The sequence below is a fragment of the Bufo bufo genome, chromosome 5 (genome assembly GCF_905171765.1).
Source record: "Bufo bufo chromosome 5, aBufBuf1.1, whole genome shotgun sequence".
Taxonomy (NCBI): Eukaryota; Metazoa; Chordata; class Amphibia; order Anura; family Bufonidae; genus Bufo; species Bufo bufo.
In genome coordinates this window covers 131,079,039-131,105,867 of record NC_053393.1, presented here as the reverse complement: position 1 = coordinate 131,105,867, position 26,829 = coordinate 131,079,039, and the positions used below count along the sequence as shown (strand labels likewise).

Sequence of the window (26,829 nt, the reverse complement as noted above, 5' to 3'; positions counted from 1 at the left end):
GAATTATGTGTTATCAAAATATAGGTGCTACCTTACATTGTAACACTGCTGTAATGATTATGAGATGAAACTGCTAAGTGATCGCAATAGAACTGGATATCTTTAGATATAGATAGTGACATAGAAAACTTTAAAAAAAAATCACAAAAAATTCCTTTAAAATGTGGAACCTAAAAACTTGATTTAAACAATAGGTCATTTCCCATTAAAGTCATTTCCAGCTTGGCGACCGCTTTTTTATTTATTAAATGTATCTTAAAGGGAACCTGTCACCATGAAAATACAGTTCAATCTACAGGTCACATGTTTTAGAGCAGGAGCAGCCTGATCCTTTGGTGCCTCACAACAGTGTCTCTGAACCCCGTGGGTCAGCTGACAACTACACCAGGACTATTCCAGGATTTAGTAGTGTGGTTGGTTCTCTGCAGCAAAGTCCACATCCTTGTACAGAGGTTAAAGGGTGAATGCCAGTGGACTGCCAGGGCAATGCCCTTAGGTCTAGGGCTAAGTCAAGTCTGTTACACCTGATCAGTGTTTGTTTAGTGATTTCCATCAGTGATTGTAATTAGAAATGAGCGAATTTTAAAAGAATTAGAATCTCCGGTTTGCCAAATTTTTCCGGAAAAATTTGATTTGATCCAAAAATATTTGCGGTGAATTACGTTAAAAAAAACGCCTATTTTTCTGGCTGCTAAGAGCCTTTAGTGTAGAACACTGTGCCTTGTAGTAACACGCATAGGGAGTCTGCTTTGGTAGTGGAATAATACTGTGAGTCCGTATGACATGCAGATGACAGACATCGCTCAAAGAATCACTGCACACTTCACTTATTAGGGCAAAACTGACAAAATAACTGAAGTATGAACTCAACCTTACAGGTCAATGTTAGTGTCAAAAAAAGCGCACTCCTTTTACACCGTCGTCAGCAGATTCCACATAGATGTTATCAGAACCTGTTTTATTAAACGCTTATACAACTAGAGCCCCCCGACAGAGTGGAGAGGGTGTCAGCAGTAAGTTTGTGTTGATGTCACTAATTAATTTGCCCTTCCTCTGATCCCTCTGAACAATAACCCACAAAAAACTGATCCTTTCTGTGGAGCATATGCCTTCACTCGGTCAGCATTTGCTCAATAATCCATCAGTATTGCTAATGCCAAAAAAAACAGGACTGGATCTAAAACAGAAATGACACGTGAATGGAATATTTGCATTTCTTCTGTGTTTTGTACCCATTCCTGCTTTTGGCTACTAAATCATACGCCAATTCTGATGAGACCATACAGGCCTTACAGCTGCTACACAGACAGGATTAGTTGTGCATCTCATTTTTCCTTCCTTCTGACAGATCAGAAGAAGAGTCAAATAAATGATGATGTCAGCCAGGCCCAAAAGGCAAAATAGTGGACCAGTCATGAAGTGGGGAGGTTGGGAACAGCATAAGAAGTTCACAGAGTGGACCTATGACATAGTGGTGAGGTGGAAGCAGCATGAGGAGACCACAGAGTGGCCCAATATCAGAGTGTGGAGGTGGCAGCAGTATGAGGATGCCACCTAGTGGCACAATGACCGAGTGTGGAGGTGACAGCAGCATGAGGAAGTCACAGAGTGGCACAATGACAAAGTGTAGAGGTGGCAGCAACATGAGGAGGCCACCGAGTGGCACAATGAAAGAGTCTGTAGTTGGAAGCAGTATGAGGAGTCCACCGAGTGGCACAATGACCAACTGTGGAGGTGGCAGCAGTATGATGAAGTCACAGAGTGGCACAATGACAGAGTGTTGAGGTGGCAGCAATATGAGGAGACCACCGAGTGGCACAATGACCGAGTGTGGAGGTGGCAGCAGCATGAGGAAGTCACAGAGTGGCACAATGACAGAATGTTGAGGTGGCAGCAATATAAGGAGGCCACCGAGTGGTGCAATGACCGAGTGTGGAAGTGGCAGCAGTAGCAGCATCAGGAGAAGGCCACTGAGTGGCACAATGACAGAGTGTGGAGGTGGCAGCAGTATGAGGAGGCCACAGAGTAGCACAATGACCGAGTGTGGAGGTGGCAGCAGTATGAGGAGGCCACTGAGTGGCACAATGACAGAGTCTGGAGGTGGCGGTAGCAGCAGCATCAGTAGGAGGCCACAGAGTGGCACAATGACAGAGCGTGGAAGTGGCTGTGGCAGCAGCATCAGGAGGAGGCCACAAGGTGGCACAATGACCAAGTCTGGAGGTGGCGGCAGCATCAGGAGACCACAGAGTGGCAAGGTGACATATTGTGGAGATGGCGGGAGCATCAAGAGGCCACAGAGGGGCAAGGTGACATAGGGTGGAGGTGGCAGCAGCATGAGGGGGCCACAGAGTGGCTCGACGACGAGAGATTGTGGAGTTGGCAGCAGCATGAGGAGGTCACAGAGTGGCCGCTTCGTATATTCATTTATAGGGAATATGGGACAGAACAGAAGGTTAAAATTTCTCAACTTTAAAGAGTGTTGATTAAATCACGCTTTTATAATACAAGTTCTCCGGCACAAAAGGCTTGGCAAATTAATTGTCTGTGAATTTCCCTCGAAGATTGGGATAAGATATTGCCGAATTTAAGTTTACTTTCTTATCATTTTAATCAAGTTTTGGTTCAATTTAATATTCAATATTTAATAAATTTAATAATAAAAATGAAGTGTTGCCTAAGACAGGAGAGAATCCGTTAGTCTTCAGTTTATTCGACAACGTGGTTACGACGAAGAAAGCATTCCAAAAAACTATTTCTCTCCACCTGGAGACGAATCCTGTCAAGATTGATGCAAGTGTGGTATCGGCTGCTCATCGAGCGAGATACTTCTGAGGGAACCTGCCTGGCATGAACATGCCTCTAGTAGCTACAGACAATGAGAAGACAAAGCTTTAAGATAGCTTTGATCCTCGGAAGAGTCACGAAGTTCATCAAGATACGTCACTAAAGATTTTACCGCATATAACCGCAGCGCTGACCGCTGAATACATTTTGTTTTTCGACTGAAAAACTTCAATAAAGGTTTTACCACATATAACCGCAGAGCTGACCGTTGAATAGATTTTGTTTTTTGACCTAAATAGTTCAATAAAGACTTTCCCGCATATAACCGCAGCGCTGACCGCTGAATAAATTTAGTTTCTCGGCCGAAATATGTCACAAAACGTTTTGCCACATATAACTGCAGCGCTGAACGCTGAATAATTTTATTTTTTTTACTGAAATCTCAATAAATACTTTACCACATATAACTGCAGCGCTGAACTCTCATTAAAATTAGTTTTTTGACCGGAATACGTCAATAAAGATTTTACCAGATATAACTGCAGCACTGAACACTGAATAAAATAAGTTTGTCGTCCGAAATACGTCACAAAAGGTTTTACCACATATAACTGCAGCGCTGAAAGCTGAAAAAAAAAATTTTTGCTATCGAAACACGACACTAAAGATTTGGGACTCTCCACCTCTGCTCGCCACAAGCCATCAGTTCTCTGAAAGGTGCAGAGTCCACCACTTGGAAAGGGAGGGACTGCAGCACCAGCAACTTGGAAAGCAGCACGTTCAGCTTCTGCGCCGTTGGATGCGTGCACGCATACTGTTGTCTCTTGGCAATCGCTTTGATGATCGATTGCTGACGGAATGACTGACGAGGAGTAGGAGGAGCAGGAGCATCAGGACCAGCAGACGATTGGAAACGACAGAGGTGCTGGAGCCTTGACTGCCTGAAATCGGGTGCGGCGTGCCACTGGGTGATGCAGAGGTTGCTGCAGCAGGCTGGACCACCGCATCGGAGCCACGGTTCTCCCAGGCCACTTTATGGCACACTGGACACGCTTCACCTTCTGCCCACAGATTCTACATATGGCCATGTTCACCCCCCCTCGGAGGCTGTACCAAAACCGCCACACCACAGAGTAGATGATTTTATCGACAACACTATGCACTGACTGACTGCTACCGCCGTTGCTTCCGTGAACCCGTGGAGAATACATTTTTAGTTTTCTACTGAAATACGCAACTAAAGGTTTTACCACAAATATGACTGCAGTGCTGAACGCTCAATATATTTTGTTTTTCGACCGAAATATGTCACTAAAAGGTTTTGCCACATATAACTGCAACAGTGAACGCTGAATATATTTAGTTTTTGTACAGAAATAATAATAACTGCAGAAGTGAAATGCGTATATATATTTTTCATTTTGTACTGAAATAGGCCACTAAACTCTTTCAACACAAATAAATGCAACAGTGAAGTGCGTATTTTTTTACTTTTTTGTACTGAAATAGGGCGCTGAATGCTTTCACCACATATAACTGCAGAAGTGAAATGCGTATATACATTTTTCCCTATTGTACTTAACAATGAGATCCCTCTGATGCTTTGGAAGCTCTCTGTGGACCATGGCTTTTGCTGTGGGATGCGACTAAGAAAATTTCAGGAAAGACCAACTAGAGCAGCTGAACTTTATTTGGGGTTAATCAGAGGCACTTTAAATGATGGCAGGTGTATGCTGACTCCTATTTAACATGATTTTGAATGTGATTGCTTAATTCTGAACACAGCTACATCCCCAGTTATAAGAGGGTGTGCACACTTATGCAACCACATTATTTTAGTTTTATATTTTTTCTTCCCTCCACCTAAAAGATTTCGGTTTGTTTTCAATTGAGTTTTACAGTTTACAGGTCACATTAAAGGTGGTGTGTACACTTTTTATATCCACTGTATGTGTGGTTAGTCACACTGGAGGGAACTGGGAGCTGTTTGCTGTGAGTCGGACCTCATGCTGCTGTAATTTGCCCACTGTCTCCTGGTACTACCCATACGGTACAGGTAGGTTTTGCCTTAGGTCCCGTGCCACCTTGGCGTGTTGCGCGGGCTCAGGTATGTCCTTAATATAAGGATATACTGGATAAAATCAGTGTGAGGGTTTAGTCAGATGTTACTGTTTGCATTCACCACAGTAGTGCACCTATTCTTGTAACAATTTTTTTATTTATCATTCCACATCGACACATTTTACTCTCTGGTGTAGGATGTCTCTGTGGCGCTTGTGGTCTGCTGCGGGTATCCTCCACTCTATGCATTTTTTGCTGGGGATCGCCCTTAGCAACAGACCACAAGCACAGTATCTGCTCCCCCGAGCATAAATGCACAACTGCATTTGGGGTTGAGCATTTCCTGCCTTTTGAGACCACGTATTTTAGTCATTTAAACACTAAAGTCTTTTACCACAAATAAATGCAACAGGGAAGTGCGTATATTTTTTTCCTTTTTATACTGAAGTAGGATACTGAACCAGAGGCGTAGCTAGAACTGACTGGGCCCCACAGCAAATTTTTGTACGGGCCCTCCACACACACTTACGCACTTATTCACAAACCCCCTCCTCCTGTGGAAACCCCTCTCATATGGCTATTTTGTGACTTTTTATTTGCTGTATTTATTTTTTTGCCTGTCATTTTTAGCACATCTTTATTGTTTTTTATCATTCACAGTTGCTGACGGAGTTTATATTCAACTCAAACCCTTTAAAACCCGCGCTGCAATTGTAATAGACCCGTCTGATTTACCTCTATATATCCACAAGTATTTTAGCCTCTGTACCTTTCATACTGCAGCCATGGACGCGGTCATACACGCACTCTCCACGTACATGGACGCATCATACACGCACTCTCCACGTACATGGACGCATCATACACGCACTCTCCACGTACATGGACGCATCATACACGCACTCTCCATGTACATGGATGCAGTCATACACGCACTCTCCACATACATGGACGCAGTCATACACGCACTCTCCACATACATGGACGCACTCTCCACATACATGGACGCACTCTCCACATACATGGACGCACTCTCCACATACATGGACGCAGTCATACACGCACTCTCCACATACATGGACGCAGTCATACACGCACTCTCCACATACATGGACGCAGTCATACACGCACTCTCCACATACATGGACGCACTCTCCACATACATGGACGCACTCTCCACATACATGGACGCAGTCATACACGCACTCTCCACATACATGGACGCAGTCATACACGCACTCTCCACATACATGGACGCAGTCATACACGCACTCTCCACATACATGGACGCAGTCATACACGCACTCTCAACATACATGAACGCACTCTCCACATACATGGACGCAGTCATACACGCACTCTCCACATACATGGATGCAGTCATACGCGCACTCTCCACATACATGGACGCACTCTCCACATATATGGATGCAGCCATACACACACTCTCCACATACATGGACGCACTCTCCACATACATGGACGCAATGATACACGCACTCTCCACATACATGGACGCACTCTCCACATACATGGAGGCAGTCATACACACACTCTCCACATACATGGACGCACTCTCCACATACATGGACGCAGTCATACACACACTCTCCACATACATGGACGCAGTCATACACGCATTCTCCACATATATGGACGCACTCTCCACATACATGGATGCACTCTCCACATACATGTGCTCACCATATACATAGATGCACTCATATACACTGGACGCACTCATACATGTGCTCACCATATACATAGACGCACTCATACACACACACTCTCCACATACATGGGCGCACTCATATACACTGGACACACTCATACATGTGCTCACCATATACATGGGTGCACTCATACACGCACTCTCCACATACATGGACGCACTCATACATGTGCTCACCATATACATAGTAGATGCACTCATATACACTGGACGCACTCATACATGCGCTCACCACATACATAGACACACTCATACACAAACTCTCCACATACATAGACACACTCATACGCACACTCACTACATACATGGGCGTACTCATACACACACTCTCCACACACATGGATGCATTCATACACACAGTCACCACATACATGGACGCACACATATACAATACACATATATAGACACCCAGCTTTCCTACTGTGCCTCTCCCCCATACTCTAATGCCTCTGCACTTGTGCCATGCAGGATAGAAGGGAAGCTGGATGACATCTCATGATATAATTCACCCAGCTTTCCTACTGTACTGCAGGTCACATGTGCACAGTCTGGGAAAGCTGAATATAACCGCAGTTCCTCTGCTACTCACATCACTGGCGCAGTTCAGCATGCTGGGCATGGAAGGTTCAGGCTTCAGGAATTGTGGGTAGGAAAGGGGGCGGGGCTGTTCTAGCTCCACCCACATCGGACCGCCCTGATGCTGGTCACTTGTCCATCATCAGAACTGAGGAGAGGGAGAGGCGGAGCAATGTCACTGATGTCAGGTCAGTGACAGAGGTGCAAGTGCAGGACTCTGGACCCGGTACAGGAGAAGTCAGCTGCTCTGACAGGGGCCCGGGGTGACGAAGTACAGTGACTGCTCCCGGGCCCCTTCTGAGCTCAGGCCCTGAAGTAGCTGCTTCCCCTGCTTCCCTGATAGCTACGCCACTGCACTGAACGCTTTCACCACATACTGTATAACTGCAGAAGTGAAATGCATATATATTTTTCTTTTTCCACAGATATAAGCCACTAAAGGCTTTTCAGAATAGCACTTGCACCCCAATAACAAGAAAAGATTGCTGGAATGACAGAGCTGTATAATGGCTATTTGGATCCCCAAATAATGTTTCCCTGCACTTGTAAATCGCTTTTTTTTTTTTCTCAATGAGGTTTTTCTAGCACTGTCCCTACCGCCTTCTGATGTCTTTCCCTGCACTAAGATGATGTGAAATGATTCCTCCCTATCCTTTCCCTGCACACTGGAAAATGTCTGACTCTAAGATGGTTGCCGTTTTTATAGGGCCGTGACATCACAGGGCTGGCTAGCTGCATGCATTGCATTATGGGTCAGCCCGCCTTCCCAGAGATCCTTGCCCCATGTCCTCACACGTGTAGCCGCCATTTTAGGAAAAATTGTGATTCGCTACCACGAAGCGCGAGGATATTCGCATTTGTTGCGAATATAATTTTTCCTGAAATTTGGATCGAATTCCACTTCGTCTGATTCGATTCGCTCATCTCTAATTGCGATTCAAAACCAGGTGTTGCTCAAAAACAAAACAAATGCAAATATTTCCATTATACATTATCTTTTTGCAGGCTTCACTTAAGGTTTTGCCTGATGATCGCTGATGAAAATCGCTGACTGAAAAATGACCAAAACACTAACGTGTTAATCAGGCCTTATACTGACTTTCTCTGGGTATTTAAGGGAGGCTGCCTCAGCAATTGGTTCTCTGGCTTTCTAGTTCCTGTGAAGATACACTATTTATCCATTCTGATTTTCTGTGTTAGACCTCTGCTGCCTGACCTGACTTCTGCAGGACTTCCATATTGACCATGAGCTGTCTGCCCTGGCTTATTGCCTGTGTACCAGATTGAGAAAACTCTGAATGCCCTGACCTCTGCCTTTCCACTGTCTAAGCTCTAGCCTGTCCCCTTGGTGCCACACATCAGTGTCTCTTGTCCTGCCTGGGTCAGAAGTCCCTGAACAGAGACTACTTCAAGGTGGCAGCTTGATGGTTGCCCTGCAGTGGAGTCCGGATACCTGTACAAGGGTTAAAGGGTTAGGACCGGCGATACACTAAAGGGCATCTATCAGCAGATTTGTCCCTATGACACTGGATGACCTGTTACATGTGCTCTTGGCAGCTAAAGGCATCTGTGTTCATCCCCTGTTCATATGTGTCCACATTACTGAGAAAAATTATGTTTAAATATATGCAAATGACCCACGAGGAGCAACAAGGGCATTGATGTTACACCTAAAAGCTCTGCTCTCTCTTCAACTTCCTTGCCATCTCTACTTTGATTGACATGGCCACGAGTGCAGAGGACTTGGCAGTTGCAGAGAGAGCAGGGCCTCTAGGTGTAACATCAATCCCCTCCTTGCTCCTAGAGGCTCAATTGATTTCATTTAAACATAATTTCTCTCAGCTATGAGGGCACATACAGTATGAACATGGGACCAACACAGGTGCCTTTAGCTGCCAGGTGCACATGCAACAGTTTCATAGGTAAGACTCTGCTGATAGATACCCTTTAAAGTATCCCCAAGCCAAATTCATTCAGTGACACAGTGGGTCCACACCAGCTTCGTGACACTTTGGGTTTGCAGAGGGCTCCCTGGGGTGGTTAGCCAGCTGTTTCTGAAGCTGCAATGTATTTTCTGTTTCTCAGAGGAGAAACTGATCAAGTAATAACAGATTAAAAAAGTGTTAAGGTGGCCACACACATTCAGTGGCCATCGGCTGTACAGTCATTTGGCTATCTTTCCTGGCTTCCTTTCCTCCATGTTCTGTTTGGCCAAACGTGTATGTGTATTCAATAGGGGGAGTGCAGAAGGCAACCACCTAATGTGTCTTATCTTCAGGAAGAACAAACGAATCGGGCAAAAAAAATCATTTCACCCTACCCTTCTTTTCCCAACATCATCTGTCCAGGAATATTGTGAGCTCCCCATGTACATTATACTGATGGCCAAACCCGCTTTTTTTAGTGGGTTCAGTTGACAATACACTAATGTTTGTGGTTGACACCTGGAAAATTTGCTCTTCAAGTGGGAAGTTATATTGTAATGCCTGTTTTTGATCTTTCAATGTATATATTGTTATTTTATCTTATTGCATTAAAGAAGACACAGACTGGTTACTAATGTCTGTTTGCTCAGGGCCCCACCATCGGGCCACCCCCAGATCACAAGACAGGAGTCAAATATTTAAATGGTGTGGCGGTCAAGCAAGCGCAATGCTAATCTATTCAAAGTCCATGGGACTGACAAAGATAGCTGTGTATTATACTTGCCTATTTCTGTCAGTCCCGTAGACTTTCAATGGAGCTGCAGGATGTAAGCCCAACCACTGCTCCTTTCATATACAAGACTCATGTTCTTGTGATGGTGGGTGTCCCATCAGTGGGAACCATAGCGATCAGACACTTATCACCTATAGTGTTGATCGCAAATATTCTAATTGCTAATTTTTATCGCGAATATTGGCACTTCGAGAATTCGCGAATATCTAGAATATAGTGCTATATCTTTGTAATCGTGAATATTCTAGATTTCTTTTCATCAGTACCCATGATCCCTCACTGCTACTTGCTTGTGGGCCAATGAGAAGGCTGCAGTTTCTTTGACGAGTTTATTTATTTTTTATAGGGGGGTACATATGTATTACAGAAAGAATATACTTGCGTATAGATTTGATGGTAAACTGACCTTAAACTGTTTTGAATGAGCCTATAAGATGGGAAATGTCAAATCTGAAAGTGAAAATTATTTTTTACCATCCATGTTCTAATCATAGACTCCTCTTGTGCTAGATAAAAAAAAAAAAAAGAAAATGAAAAAAAAAAATGCATGTTGAGGGCAGATATTACATAAAGTTTTTTTTAAAGAACCTTTTGGTGGCCTCTAATGAATAGCCTCCAGATTTACAATATGGCCTACATCACTTCCATTCAATATAATTCATTGTTCAGGTGATTATACTTAATGGCAGTAATGTATTCATTACTTAGCTGAAGAGACTGAATTAGCTTATATATATGCTTTGAATGCATATTGCTGCCAAAACTTGTAAATTTACATTATTTCTTAATTAGTTACTCCAATGTAATTTAATTAATTAGGTACTTGCTATTTTCCTTGGCTTTTCACTACAGGAATGTTTGTATTTTTTGCTTTGTCTTGGTTTTGATGCAGTTGAATATATATGTCTGTTGTAAAGTTTTTTAAACACAGTTAATTGTATATAATGTATTATTACAGATACAATAAATGCATTTCTATTTATTAAATCTGTCAGTAGGTTTGTCCCTATGACACTGGCTGACCTGTTACATGTGCGCTTGGCAGCTGAAGGCATCTGTGTTGGTCCCATGTTCCTATGTGCCTACATTGCTGAGAAAAATGATGTTTTATATATGCAAACGAGCCTTTAAGAGCAACAGGGGCGTTATTGTTACACCTAGAGGCTCTGGCTCCTGGAGAGCAACACCCCCGTTGCTCCTAGAGGCTCATTTGCATATATTAAAACCTTTTTTTTCTCAGCAGTGTGGGCACATATGAATTTTGGACCAACACAGATGCCTTTAGCTGCCAAGCGCACATGTAACAGGTCAGACAGTGTCATAAGTACAAATCTACTGACAGATGCCCTTTAAATTGTACATTTTTAATTTCTGCTACTATGCTACTATTTTTAACTGGTAAAAAAAAACCTGGGCTGCAAGATTGTATTCCTACTTTTAATCCCTATCTGATCCCAACATTGCCTGAAAATTCTTGACATCATGCAGATCAGTCTCAGAAACCCACTAATCACTTGAAATACTAAGGTGCATTCACACTGCAGGTAAATGTCAGAAGTATACAAGATGATTTCCCAAAAGTACTGTACCTATGACAGATGCCTCCTATGTACCCTCTGCATAGGCATACAGGAACATACATTGCCTAAAAGGACCCATGATAAAAAAAAAACAATATACTTCCTGGAATTATATTTTACTGGTTGCCTCTTTATAGAATAGTATAGTTGACTATTCTACTGTATACAGAAAAAAAAGATATAGCAACATATAATGGCCCATGAGAAGGCATAATAATAGACATACATGTACCACTTTTTGGAGGACTACATCTAAAGTCCTGATCCTCCTACTACTCCTACTGCTAATAAATCCCCCACAGGTAGCCACCTAACACTGCTGCACAAGCCCACCTAATACCACCGAACACAACCCACATAAAAGTTACACACCACGTTTGTGATCAATTCTAAACTTTCCCCTAGGTCACTTTTCTCAAAATGATTTTATATGCAGAATTCAACACTGGATTATTAGTGCCACATACTACACATCCCTACCCATTGGATTGATAGCTCTACATAGTGCCATTGAGCAGTAATTTTGTTTTAAACCTTTGCAAATAAACATTACTGTTTTTGGATGTTTCCAATTTTACCAGTTTGGGGCATTTTGGACTGTACATAGTGTGGTTCACAAATGTAGATGGATAATATGCAGTGTACAGTTTATTTTGTCCAATAATCTTATATAACTCTTGATTTACCCTACCATTATATGCATACCATGCAATACATCCCCATCAAATGTAGAAACTGAGCACGGGTGAATAGGAACAATAATTGTGCACAATGGCCCTTTTTATAATGGCTTTTCATACCTGAAAAATGAGCACAGCAGATCGCTTGATTTATATCATCCATATAATTGATATTTGCTGATTTATTTTCTGATTATATTTTTATGAGCAGAAATACCTGAATTCCTACTTGGAAATGTCTTAGTAAATCATTATGCTACATTTCATTTCACTACTGTACAACTTATTACAATGTTCCAAGAACATAATCCTTGGAATCAAGTGTACGTATGGTTGCTCAACATTTCAATAGAAGCAAGTCAAAGCAAGGCATTTTTTTTTCCCCAAAAGCAGATGCATGTGTTGATTTAATCGGAAAAACAAACATTTCTGTACAGTCTGTCTGTAATATTGCCAATGGCTAATTTATTAGTATTTCAGTATTTTATAGCAGCTTTGTGCTCAGATGTATTCCCACTTGAACATGCATAAACTTTGAAATTTAAGGTTTTCTTGATTTATCTTCTTCCAGTGCAATGGACCCTTCTTGTTCAAACAAATGGAAAGATGCAACAGCACCCTGTGGGCACTGAGATATGAAATATTTTATTATTTTAAATTGCATTTTTGATATATGCAGTATAGTTATAAATCTGATGTTCTTAGCACATATATGTGAGCCCACCTGCCATGACAAGGCAACTTTACTCAGATGGCTTACTACACTAAACAGTATACCTATACAGCAGGAGAATTACCTATCGCTCTTGGGGCATGTTATGTAGGAACCAGCTAGTTACAAACAGCCTTGGGCAGGTGAGAGAAGAGCCCGAATAAGGCTAGTTTCACATATGCATCAAAGAAATCCAGCAGGTTGTTCCGGCAGAGAACAGCCTGCTGGATTTCTCTGGATATGGCATAGCCAGATAGGGCTGCATGCCCAATGGAACCCATTTACCATAATGGGATGTGACAGGGATATAGTAACCCCCCGGCCGGCCAAAAACCGTTGCATGGAGCCACTTTTGTCTGGACGAATCCCAGCTGATATGTCAGGAAATTTCAGGACCCCCGCTACATCCCATTATAATTAATGGGGTCCATCAGGCACGAAGTGCTTTCCGGCTATGTTGGATCCAGAGAATTCTAGAAGGCTTTTCCCTACCAGAACAGACTTCTGGATATCTTTGACATATGTGTAAAAGTAGCCTACACATGGACAATGCAAAAAATAAAGGATTGTCTTCACCTTCTAACAGGGCCGTTTCTAGGGAATTTTACCAACAGGGCAAACATTAAAAAAGCCCCCCTCCCTTAAACCCTTAGGGACGCAAGACATACCGGTATGGCATGATTCCCGAGTCCTTAAGGACCCCTTAAGGACCGGTACGTCATGTGTTGTTTCCGATCACGCTGCCAGCTCAAATCATTAAGCAGGCACCACGGCTAAATGCGCGGGGGGGTCCTGTGACCCCCCCCCCCCCGTGTCGGCTTAATTCAGACCTGCGGTTTGCGGCTTTTACCTGGTGCGGCGGTGGTGCCATCGGGTCCCCATGGGGCTGTGGGGGGGACCTGATGGCATGGATGGCAGAGCGATGCCTTCCTGAGGCATCTGCGCTGCCTTCCAGTGAAGAGCCTGTGAGATCCAGCCCCCTGGATCTCACAGGCCCCGGAAGCTGTATGAGAAATACACACAGTATTACTCATACAGCCAATGCATTCCAATACAGAAGTATTGGAATGCATTGTAAAGGAAAATACCCCCAAAAGTTCAAGTCCCAAAGTGGGACAAAAAAGAAAGTGAAAGAAAAAGTAAAAAAAAACAAAAACGCCATTTTCCCCAAATAAAGTGAAAAAAAATTGGTAAAATATAGGGGGGGGGGGGGGGTATACATATTAGATATCGCTGCGTCCATATTGACCGGCTCTATAAACATATCACATGACCTAACCCCTCAGATGAACACCATTCTCCCCCACCCCAGTACCTTCAGCTCCACTCCTCCAGTACCATCAGCTATCTCCCACCCCAGTGCCATAAGCTCTCCCCCACCCCAGTGCCATAAGCTCTCCCCCACCCCAGTGCCATAAGCTCTCCCCCACCCCAGTACCTACAGCTCTCCTCACCCAGTGCCATCAGCTCTCCCCCACCCCAGTGCCATCATCTCCACTCCCCCAGTGCCTTCAGCTCTCCCCACCCAGTGCCATCACCTCTCCCCCACCCAGTGCCATCAGCTCCACTCCCCCAGTTCCTTCAGCTCTCCCTCACCCCAGTGCATTCAGCTCTCCCCACCCAGTGCCATCAAATCCACTTCCCCAGTGCCTTCAGTTCTCCTCACTCAGTGCCTTCAGCTCTCCCCCACCCCAGTGCCATCAGCTCTCCCTCTCCCCAGAGCCATCAGCTTTTCCCCACCCCAGTGCATTCAGCTCTTCCCCACCCCGGTACCTTCAGCTCTCCTCACCCAGTGCCATCGGCTTCACTCCCACTTATGCCATCATCTCTCCCCCCTTGTGCCATTGTCTCTACTCCCCTTGTGCCATCTCTCCCCTAAGACCGGGCCACACTTCAGTTAAACCACGGATGCACGGTCCATGAAAGCCCAGCTCTGCTATGTCTGCCTTGTTCACAGGAGCCCAGAACTGTACACAATACTCCATGTTGGGTCTGACTAGTGATTTGGAAAGTGGCAGGACTACAGTATGTTCTCATCACGGGCATCTATGCCCCTTTTGATGCAACCCATTATCTTATTGGCCTTGGCATCAGCTGCCTGACAGTTTCTACAGCTTAATTTGCTGTTCACTAAAATTCCTCGGTCCTTTTCCATGTCAGTGTTACCCAGTGTTTTACCATTTAGTATGTACGGATGACTTGCATTATTCCTTCCCAAGTGCATAACCTTACAGTTGTCAGTGTTAAACCTCATCTGCCACTTATCTGCCCAGCCTCCAATCTATCCAGATCCCTCTGTAGCAGTATACTGTCCTCTTCCATGTTAATTACTTTACACAATTTAGTGTCATCTGAATTTTTTTTTATTTTACAGTGCAAGCCTTCTACAAGATCATTAATAAATATATTGAATAGAATAGAGCCCAATACTGATCCTTGAGGTACTCCACTAGTGACAGTGACCGAATCTGAATGTGTACTATTAACCCCTTAAGGACTTAGGGCGTACCGGTATGCCCTATTTCCAGAATCCTTAAGGACTCAGGGCGTGCCGGTACGTCCTAAGTTTAAATCGCGATTGCGGCGCCGCGGGGGTTAATCCGAACAGGATGCTGGCTTAAATCATTCAGCCGGCATCCTGTCACAATGCCAGGGGGGGTCATGTGACCCCTCCCCCCCCTTATCGGGGATCGCCACAAACCGCAGGTCCCTGACCGCGGGGATCAGAAACTTTAACATGCCCAAAATATAGATTTCCACCCCCCCTGCACCCCTGAGTGATTTTATGGTGGCGGGTGGTTCAAGGGGGGGTTGCGGGCGGTGCGGGAGGCGGGCATTGCGGCAGGCGGGATCGCGATCCCCCGCCCGCCTCCTCTTGAATAATCATTGGTGTACAGTGGTTATACCAGAGTGTCCGCACATTGCTGACACTCTATTATAAACAGCTGACATCTGTGCAGATGTCAGCCGTTTAACCCTTTCCATACCGCAGTCCGTACGGACCGCTGTATGGAAAAGGTTAACAGTCAGGGTCAGGGAGTTCCCTCCCTCTCCCATCGGGGGGCTGCTGTGCCTTTGCAGCCCCCAGACAGGATGGGGTGACAGAGGGAGGGAGCCCCCCTCCTTACCCTTCCCCGTCTGCTCAGTTGTGGCCACAACCGAGCAGACGGGGAAGGTTCCCATGGCAACAGGACGCCTTCTCAGGCATCCTGCTGTCCATGGTGCTGAACAGATCTGTGCTAAAGGCATAGATCTGTTCAGACAAAGTGTAAGTAAAATACAGTACAATACACTATATAGTGTACTGTACTGTATTATACAGACATCAGACCCACTGGATCTTCAAGAACCAAGTGGGTCTGGGTCAAAAAAATATAAAAAAAAGTGAAAAAAGTAAAGATTAAAAAAAATACATTTATCACTGAATAAAAATTAAAAAAATAAAATACACTACACATATTAGGTATTGCCGCGTCCATAACGACCTGATCTATAAAACGGTCATGTTACTTATCCCGCACGGTGAACGCCATAAAAATAAAAAAATAAAAACTATGAGAAAATTGAAATTTTGCCCACCTTACTTCCCAAAAAAGGTAATAAAAGTGATCAAAAAAGTCGCATGTACGCCAAAATAGTACCAATCAAACCGTCATCTCATGTCGCAAAAATCATACCCTACCCAAGATAATCGCCCAAAAACTGAAAAAACTATGGCTCTTGGAAACACTAAAACATGATTTTTTTTGTTTCAAAAATGAAATCATTGTGTAAAACGTACATAAATAAAAAAATTTTTTATACATATTAGGTATCGCCGCATCCGTATCGACCGGCTCTATAAAAATATCACATGACCTAACCCCTCAGGTGACCACCGTAAAAAAATAAAAATAAAAACGGTGTAAAAAATGCAATTTTTTGTCATCTTATGTCACAAAAGGTGTAATAGCAAGCGATCAAAAAGTCATATGCACCCCAAAATAGTGCCAATCAAACCATCATCTCATCCCACAAAAAATGAAACCCTACCTAAGATAATCGCCCAAAAACTCAAAAAACTATGGCTCTCAGACTATGGAGACACTAAAACATTATTTTTTTTGTTTCAAAAATGAAATCATTGTGTAAAACTTACATAAATAAAGAAATTGTATACATATTAGGTATCGCCACGTCCGTGACAACCTGCTCTATAAAAATACCACATGATCTAACCTGTCAGATGAATGTTGTAAATAACAAAAAAAAAAACGGTGCCAAAAAAGCTATTTCTTGTTATCTTGCCTCACAAAAAGTGTAATATAGAGCAACCAAAAATCATATGTACCCTAAACTAGTACCAACAAAACTGCCACCCTATCCCGTAGTTTCTAAAATGGGGTCACTTTTTTGGAGCTTCTACTCTAGGGGTGCATCAGGGGGGCTTCAAATGGGACATGGTGTCAAAAAAACCAGTCCAGCAAAATCTGCCTTCCAAAAACCGTATGGCATTCCTTTCCTTCTGCGCCCTGCCGTGTGCCCGTACAGCAGTTTACGACCACATATGGGGTGTTTCTGTAAACTACAGAATCAGGGCCATAAATATAGCATTTTGTTTGGCTGTTAACCCTTGCTTTGTTACTGGAAAAAATGTATTAAAATAGAAAATTTGCCAAAAAATCTAAATTCTGAAATTTTAACACCATTTTCCATTAACTCTTGTGGAACACCTAAAGTGTTAACAAAGTTTGTAAAATCAGTTTTGAGGGGTGTAGTTTATAGAATGTGGTTATTTTTGGGTGGTTTCTATTATGTAAGCCTTGCAAAGTGACTTCAGACCTGAACTGGTCCCTAAAAATTGGGTTTTTGAAAAATTCTGAAAAATTTCAAGATTTTCTTCTAAACTTCTAAGCCTTGTAACATCCCCAAAAAATAAAATATTCCCAAAATGATCCAAACATGAAGTAGACATATGGGGAATGTAAAGTAATAACTATTTTTGGAGGTATTACTATGTATTATAGAAGTAGAGAAATTTAAACTTGGAAATTTGCATTTTTTTTTACAAATTTTTGGTAAATTTGGTATTTTTTTATAAATAAAAAAGAATTTTTTTACTTCATTTTACCAGTGTCATGAAGTACAATATGTGACGAAAAAACAGTCTCAGAATGGCCTGGAAAAGTCAAAGCGTTTTAAAGTTATCAGCACTTAAAGTGACACTGGTCAGATTTGCAAAAAATGCCCAAGTCCTTAAGGTGAATAAGGGCTGAGTCCTTAAGGGGTTAATAACCACCCTCTGTTTTCTATTACTGAGCTAGTTACTTACCCACATACAGACATTTTCTCCCAGTCCAAGCATTCTCATTTTATATACTAACCTTTCATGCGGTACAGTGTCAAATGCTTTGGAGAAGTTCGATATACGACATCCATTGAGTCACTGCTGCCAAGTCTAGAACTTACCTCCTCATAGAAACTGATTAAATTAGTTTGATATGACCAATCCCTCATGAAGCCATATGGCGTTATTTGCTTATTTTCATTGAGGTACTCCAAGATAGCATCTCTTAGAAAACCTTCAAACAGTTTACCCACGACAGATGTTAAACTTACCGGCCTATAGTTTCCGGGCTCTGTTTTTGGACCCTTTTTCAACATTGGCACGACATTTGCTATGCGCCAATCCTATAGAACACTACTTGTCAGTATAGAGCCCTTAAATATCAGAAATAAGGGTCTGGCTATGACATTACTTAATTCTCTTAGGATACTGGGGTGTATGTCATCTGGTCCTGGCGATTTGTCTATTTTAATCTTTTTAAGACGCCGCTGTACTTCTTTCTGGGTCAGACAGAGCACTTTTAATGGGGAATTTATTTTTACATTCTGCATTTCATCTGACAGTTTATTTTCCTCAGAGAATACAGTGGAGAAAAAAATATTTTATAGCTTTGCTTTCTCCTCATCGCTCTCTGCAACTCCCCCGTCATTACTCTGTAGACGGCCGACACCTTCAGATTTATACCTTTTACCATTTATATAATTGAAGAACATTTTAGGGTTAGTTTTTGCTCTCTTTGGCAATTAATCTCTTGGTCTCTAGTTTGGCTGCTTTTACTTGTTTTCTACATATTTCATTTTTTTCCTTATAGTTTTTCAGTGCTTCCATGCTACCCTCCTGTTTTAGTGATTTAAATACTTTCTTTTTGTATTTATTGCTTTCTTTGCAGTTCTATTTATCCACATTGTTTTTTTCCTGTTCTTTAACCTTTTCTTCCCATAAGGTATGTACCTCTCACAATTAGATTTCAGGATGTTTTTAAAAATATCCAATTTTGTGGTTGTATTTTTATTTTTGAGGACTTAGTCCCAGTTAGTTAAGCCTATGGCTAGAGTTGAGCGAACACCTGGATGTTCGGGTTCGAGAAGTTCGGCTGAACTTCCCGGAAATGTTCGGGTTCGGGATCCGAACCCGATCCGAACTTCGTCTCGAACCCGAACCCCATTGAAGTCAATGGGGACCCGAACTTTTGGGCACTAAAAAGGCTGTAAAACAGCCCAGGAAAGAGCTAGAGGGCTGCAAAAGGCAGCAACATGTAGGTAAATCCCCTGCAAACAAATGTGGATAGGGAAATGAATTAAAATTAAAATAAAAAAAATAAAAATGAACCAATATCAATTGGACAGAGGTCCCATAGCAGAGAATCTGGCCTGATGTCAGCACAGAATCTGTCTTCATGTCATAGCAGAGAATCAGGCTTCACGTCACCCACCACTGGAACAGGCCACTGTCACACATTTAGGCCCAGGCACCCAGGCAGAGGAGAGAGGTCCCGTAACAGAGAATCTGGCCTTATGTCAGCGCAGAATCTGTCTTCATGTCATAGCAGAGAATCAGGCTTCACGTCACCCACCACTGGAACAGGCCACTGTCACACATTTAGGCCCCGGCACCCAGACAGAGGAGAACGGTCCCGTAACAGAGAATCTGGCCTTATGTCAGCGCAGAATCTGTATTCATGTCATAGCAGAGAATCAGGCTTCACGTCACCCACCACTGGAACAGGCCACTGTCACACATTTAGGCCCAGGCACCCAGGCAGAGGAGAGAGGTCCCGTAACAGAGAATCTGGCCTTATGTCAGCGCATAATCTGTCTTCATGTCATAGCAGAGAATCAGACTTCACGTCACCCACCACTGGAACAGGCCACTGTCACACATTTAGGCCCAGGCACCCAGGCAGAGGAGAGAGGTCCCGTAACAGAGAATCTGGCCTTATGTCAGCGCAGAATCTGTATTCATGTCATAGCAGAGAATCAGGCTTCACGTCACCCACCACTGGAACAGGCCACTGTCAAACATTTAGGTCCAGGCACCCAGGCAGAGGAGAGAGGTCCCGTAACAGAGAATCTGGCCTTATGTCAGCGCAGAATCTGTCTTCATGTCATAGCAGAGAATCAGGCTTCACGTCACCCACCACTGGAACAGGCCACTGTCACACATTTAGGCCCAGGCACCCAGGCAGAGGAGAGAGGTCCCGTAACAGAGAATCTGGCCTTATGTCAGCGCAGAATCTGTCTTCATGTCATAGCAGAGAATCAGGCTTCACGTCACCCACCACTGGAACAGGCCACTGTCACACATTTAGGCCCCGGCACCCAGACAGAGGAGAGCGGTCCTGTAACAGAGAATCTGGCCTTATGTCAGCGCAGAATCTGTCTTCATGTCATAGCAGAGAATCAGGCTTCAGGTCACCCACCACTAGAACAGGCCACTGTCACACATTTAGGCCCAGGCACCCAGGCAGAGGAGAGAGGTCCCGTAACAGAGAATCTGGCCTTATGTCAGCGCAGAATCTGTATTCATGTCATAGCAGAGAATCAGGCTTCACGTCACCCACCACTGGAACAGGCCACTGTCACACATTTAGGCCCCGGCACCCAGACAGAGGAGAGCGGTCCCGTAACAGAGAATCTGGCCTTATGTCAGCGCAGAATCTGTCTTCATGTTATAGCAGAGAATCAGGCTTCATGTCACCCACCACTGGAACAGGCCACTGTCACACATTTAGGCCCAGGCACCCAGGCAGAGGAGAGAGGTCCCGTAACAGAGAATCTGGCCTTATGTCAGCGCAGAATCTGTCTTCATGTCATAGCAGAGAATCAGGCTTCACGTCACCCACCACTGGAACAGGCCACTGTCACACATTTAGGCCCCGGCACCCAGACAGAGGAGAGCGGTCCTGTAACAGAGAATCTGGCCTTATGTCAGCGCAGAATCTGTCTTCATGTCATAGCAGAGAATCAGGCTTCAGGTCACCCACCACGGGAACAGGCCACTGTCACACATTTAGGCCCAGGCACCCAGGCAGAGGAGAGAGGTCCCGTAACAGAGAATCTGGCCTTATGTCAGCGCAGAATCTGTATTCATGTCATAGCAGAGAATCAGGCTTCACGTCACCCACCACTGGAACAGGCCACTGTCACACATTTAGGCCCCGGCACCCAGACAGAGGAGAGCGGTCCCGTAACAGAGAATCTGGCCTTATGTCAGCGCAGAATCTGTCTTCATGTTATAGCAGAGAATCAGGCTTCATGTCACCCACCACTGGAACAGGCCACTGTCACACATTTAGGCCCAGGCACCCAGGCAGAGGAGAGAGGGCCCGTAACAGAGAATCTGGCCTTATGTCAGCGCAGAATCTGTCTTCATGTCATAGCAGAGAATCAGGCTTCACGTCACCCACCACTGGAACAGGCCACTGTCAAACATTTAGGCCCAGGCACCCAGGCAGAGGAGAGAGGTCCCGTAACAGAGAATCTGGCCTTATGTCAGCGCAGAATCTGTCTTCATGTTATAGCAGAGAATCAGGCTTCATGTCACCCACCACTGGAACAGGCCACTGTCACACATTTAGGCCCAGGCACCCAGGCAGAGGAGAGAGGTCCCGTAACAGAGAATCTGGCCTTATGTCAGCGCAGAATCTGTCTTCATGTCATAGCAGAGAATCAGGCTTCACGTCACCCACCACTGGAACAGGCCACTGTCACACATTTAGGCCCCGGCACCCAGACAGAGGAGAGCGGTCCCGTAACAGAGAATCTGGCCTTATGTCAGCGCAGAATCTGTATTCATGTCATAGCAGAGAATCAGGCTTCACGTCACCCACCACTGGAACAGGCCACTGTCACACATTTAGGCCCCGGCACCCAGACAGAGGAGAGCGGTCCTGTAACAGAGAATCTGGCCTTATGTCAGCGCAGAATCTGTCTTCATGTCATAGCAGAGAATCAGGCTTCAGGTCACCCACCACTAGAACAGGCCACTGTCACACATTTAGGCCCAGGCACCCAGGCAGAGGAGAGAGGTCCCGTAACAGAGAATCTGGCCTTATGTCAGCGCAGAATCTGTATTCATGTCATAGCAGAGAATCAGGCTTCACGTCACCCACCACTGGAACAGGCCACTGTCACACATTTAGGCCCCGGCACCCAGACAGAGGAGAGCGGTCCCGTAACAGAGAATCTGGCCTTATGTCAGCGCAGAATCTGTCTTCATGTTATAGCAGAGAATCAGGCTTCATGTCACCCACCACTGGAACAGGCCACTGTCACACATTTAGGCCCAGGCACCCAGGCAGAGGAGAGAGGTCCCGTAACAGAGAATCTGGCCTTATGTCAGCGCAGAATCTGTCTTCATGTCATAGCAGAGAATCAGGCTTCACGTCACCCACCACTGGAACAGGCCACTGTCACACATTTAGGCCCCGGCACCCAGACAGAGGAGAGCGGTCCTGTAACAGAGAATCTAGCCTTATGTCAGCGCAGAATCTGTCTTCATGTCATAGCAGAGAATCAGGCTTCAGGTCACCCACCACTGGAACAGGCCACTGTCACACATTTAGGCCCAGGCACCCAGGCAGAGGAGAGAGGTCCCGTAACAGAGAATCGGGCCTTATGTCAGCGCAGAATCTGTATTCATGTCATAGCAGAGAATCAGGCTTCACGTCACCCACCACTGGAACAGGCCACTGTCACACATTTAGGCCCCGGCACCCAGACAGAGGAGAGCGGTCCCGTAACAGAGAATCTGGCCTTATGTCAGCGCAGAATCTGTCTTCATGTTATAGCAGAGAATCAGGCTTCATGTCACCCACCACTGGAACAGGCCACTGTCACACATTTAGGCCCAGGCACCCAGGCAGAGGAGAGAGGTCCCGTAACAGAGAATCTGGCCTTATGTCAGCGCAGAATCTGTCTTCATGTCATAGCAGAGAATCAGGCTTCACGTCACCCACCACTGGAACAGGCCACTGTCAAACATTTAGGCCCAGGCACCCAGGCAGAGGAGAGAGGTCCCGTAACAGAGAATCTGGCCTTATGTCAGCGCAGAATCTGTCTTCATGTTATAGCAGAGAATCAGGCTTCATGTCACCCACCACTGGAACAGGCCACTGTCACACATTTAGGCCCAGGCACCCAGGCAGAGGAGAGAGGTCCCGCAACAGAGAATCTGGCCTTATGTCAGCGCAGAATCTGTCTTCATGTCATAGCAGAGAATCAGGCTTCACGTCACCCACCACTGGAACAGGCCACTGTCACACATTTAGGCCCCGGCACCCAGACAGAGGAGAGCGGTCCCGTAACAGAGAATCTGGCCTTATGTCAGCGCAGAATCTGTATTCATGTCATAGCAGAGAATCAGGCTTCACGTCACCCACCACTGGAACAGGCCACTGTCACACATTTAGGCCCCGGCACCCAGGCAGAGGAGAGAGGTCCCGTAACAGAGAATCTGGCCTTATGTCAGCGCAGAATCTGTATTCATGTCATAGCAGAGAATCAGGCTTCACGTCACCCACCACTGGAACAGGCCACTGTCAAACATTTAGGTCCAGGCACCCAGGCAGAGGAGAGAGGTCCCGTAACAGAGAATCTGGCCTTATGTCAGCGCAGAATCTGTCTTCATGTCATAGCAGAGAATCAGGCTTCACGTCACCCACCACTGGAACAGGCCACTGTCACACATTTAGGCCCAGGCACCCAGGCAGAGGAGAGAGGTCCCGTAACAGAGAATCTGGCCTTATGTCAGCGCAGAATCTGTCTTCATGTCATAGCAGAGAATCAGGCTTCACGTCACCCACCACTGGAACAGGCCACTGTCACACATTTAGGCCCCGGCACCCAGACAGAGGAGAGCGGTCCTGTAACAGAGAATCTGGCCTTATGTCAGCGCAGAATCTGTCTTCATGTCATAGCAGAGAATCAGGCTTCAGGTCACCCACCACTAGAACAGGCCACTGTCACACATTTAGGCCCAGGCACCCAGGCAGAGGAGAGAGGTCCCGTAACAGAGAATCTGGCCTTATGTCAGCGCAGAATCTGTATTCATGTCATAGCAGAGAATCAGGCTTCACGTCACCCACCACTGGAACAGGCCACTGTCACACATTTAGGCCCCGGCACCCAGACAGAGGAGAGCGGTCCCGTAACAGAGAATCTGGCCTTATGTCAGCGCAGAATCTGTCTTCATGTTATAGCAGAGAATCAGGCTTCATGTCACCCACCACTGGAACAGGCCACTGTCACACATTTAGGCCCAGGCACCCAGGCAGAGGAGAGAGGTCCCGTAACAGAGAATCTGGCCTTATGTCAGCGCAGAATCTGTCTTCATGTCATAGCAGAGAATCAGGCTTCACGTCACCCACCACTGGAACAGGCCACTGTCACACATTTAGGCCCCGGCACCCAGACAGAGGAGAGCGGTCCTGTAACAGAGAATCTGGCCTTATGTCAGCGCAGAATCTGTCTTCATGTCATAGCAGAGAATCAGGCTTCAGGTCACCCACCACTGGAACAGGCCACTGTCACACATTTAGGCCCAGGCACCCAGGCAGAGGAGAGAGGTCCCGTAACAGAGAATCTGGCCTTATGTCAGCGCAGAATCTGTATTCATGTCATAGCAGAGAATCAGGCTTCACGTCACCCACCACTGGAACAGGCCACTGTCACACATTTAGGCCCCGGCACCCAGACAGAGGAGAGCGGTCCCGTAACAGAGAATCTGGCCTTATGTCAGCGCAGAATCTGTCTTCATGTTATAGCAGAGAATCAGGCTTCATGTCACCCACCACTGGAACAGGCCACTGTCACACATTTAGGCCCAGGCACCCAGGCAGAGGAGAGAGGTCCCGCAACAGAGAATCTGGCCTTATGTCAGCGCAGAATCTGTCTTCATGTCATAGCAGAGAATCAGGCTTCACGTCACCCACCACTGGAACAGGCCACTGTCAAACATTTAGGCCCAGGCACCCAGGCAGAGGAGAGAGGTCCCGTAACAGAGAATCTGGCCTTATGTCAGCGCAGAATCTGTCTTCATGTTATAGCAGAGAATCAGGCTTCATGTCACCCACCACTGGAACAGGCCACTGTCACACATTTAGGCCCAGGCACCCAGGCAGAGGAGAGAGGTCCCGTAACAGAGAATCTGGCCTTATGTCAGCGCAGAATCTGTCTTCATGTCATAGCAGAGAATCAGGCTTCACGTCACCCACCACTGGAACAGGCCACTGTCACACATTTAGGCCCCGGCACCCAGACAGAGGAGAGCGGTCCCGTAACAGAGAATCTGGCCTTATGTCAGCGCAGAATCTGTATTCATGTCATAGCAGAGAATCAGGCTTCACGTCACCCACCACTGGAACAGGCCACTGTCACACATTTAGGCCCCGGCACCCAGGCAGAGGAGAGAGGTCCCGTAACAGAGAATCTGACCTTATGTCAGCGCAGAATCTGTATTCATGTCATAGCAGAGAATCAGGCTTCACGTCACCCACCACTGGAACAGGCCACTGTCACACATTTAGGCCCCGGCACCCAGACAGAGGAGAGCGGTCCCGTAACAGAGAATCTGGCCTTATGTCAGCGCAGAATCTGTCTTCATGTCATAGCAGAGAATCAGGCTTCACGTCACCCACCACTGGAACAGGCCACTGTCAAACATTTAGGCCCAGGCACCCAGGCAGAGGAGAGAGGTCCCGTAACAGAGAATCTGGCCTTATGTCAGCGCAGAATCTGTCTTCATGTCATAGCAGAGAATCAGGCTTCACGTCACCCACCACTGGAACAGGCCACTGTCACACATTTAGGCCCCGGCACCCAGACAGAGGAGAGGTTCATTCAACTTTGGGTTGCCCCGCAATATAATGGTAAAATGAAATTAAAAATAGTATTGAATGAGGAAGTGCCCTGGAGTAGAATAATATATTGTTAAGGGGAGGTAGTTAATATCTAATCTGCACAAGGGATGGACAGGTCCTGTGGGATCCATGCCTCGTTCATTTTTATGAACGTCAGCTTGTCCACATTGGCTGTAGACAGGCGGCTGCGTTTGTCTGTAATGACGCCCCCTGCCGTGCTGAATACACGTTCAGACAAAACGCTGGCCGCCGGGCAGGCCAGCACCTCCAAGGCATAAAAGGCTAGCTCTGGCCACGTGGACAATTTGGAGACCCAGAAGTTGAATGGGGCCGAACCATCAGTCAGTACGTGGAGGGGTGTGCACAGGTACTGTTCCACCATGTTAGTGAAATGTTGCCTCCTGCTAACACGTTCCGTATCAGTTGGTGGTGCAGTTAGCTGTGGCGTGGTGACAAAACTTTTCCACATCTCTGCCATGCTAACCCTGCCCTCAGAGGAGCTGGCCGTGACACAGCTGCGTTGGCGACCTCTTGCTCCTCCTCTGCCTTCGCCTTGGGCTTCCACTGGTTCCCCTGTGACATTTGGAAATGCTCTCAGTAGCGCGTCTACCAACGTGCCCTTGTAGTCGCACATCTTCCTATCATGCTCCAGTGTGGGAAGTAAGGTGGGCACATTGTCTTTGTACCGGGGATCCAGCAGGGTGGCAACCCAGTAGTCCGCACACATTAAAATGTGGGCAACTCTGCTGTCGTTGCGCAGGCACTGCAGCATGTAGTCGCTCATGTGTGCCAGGCTGCCCAG

At 45.7% G+C, this 26,829-nt stretch overlaps 1 protein-coding gene across 1 annotated transcript in view; it reads left to right on the top strand.

The window, feature by feature from the left end:
- Window positions 1–26,829, top strand: part of RP1 (RP1 axonemal microtubule associated) — a 595,469-nt gene that overhangs the window by 334,118 nt on the left and 234,522 nt on the right. The window lies entirely within an intron of this gene.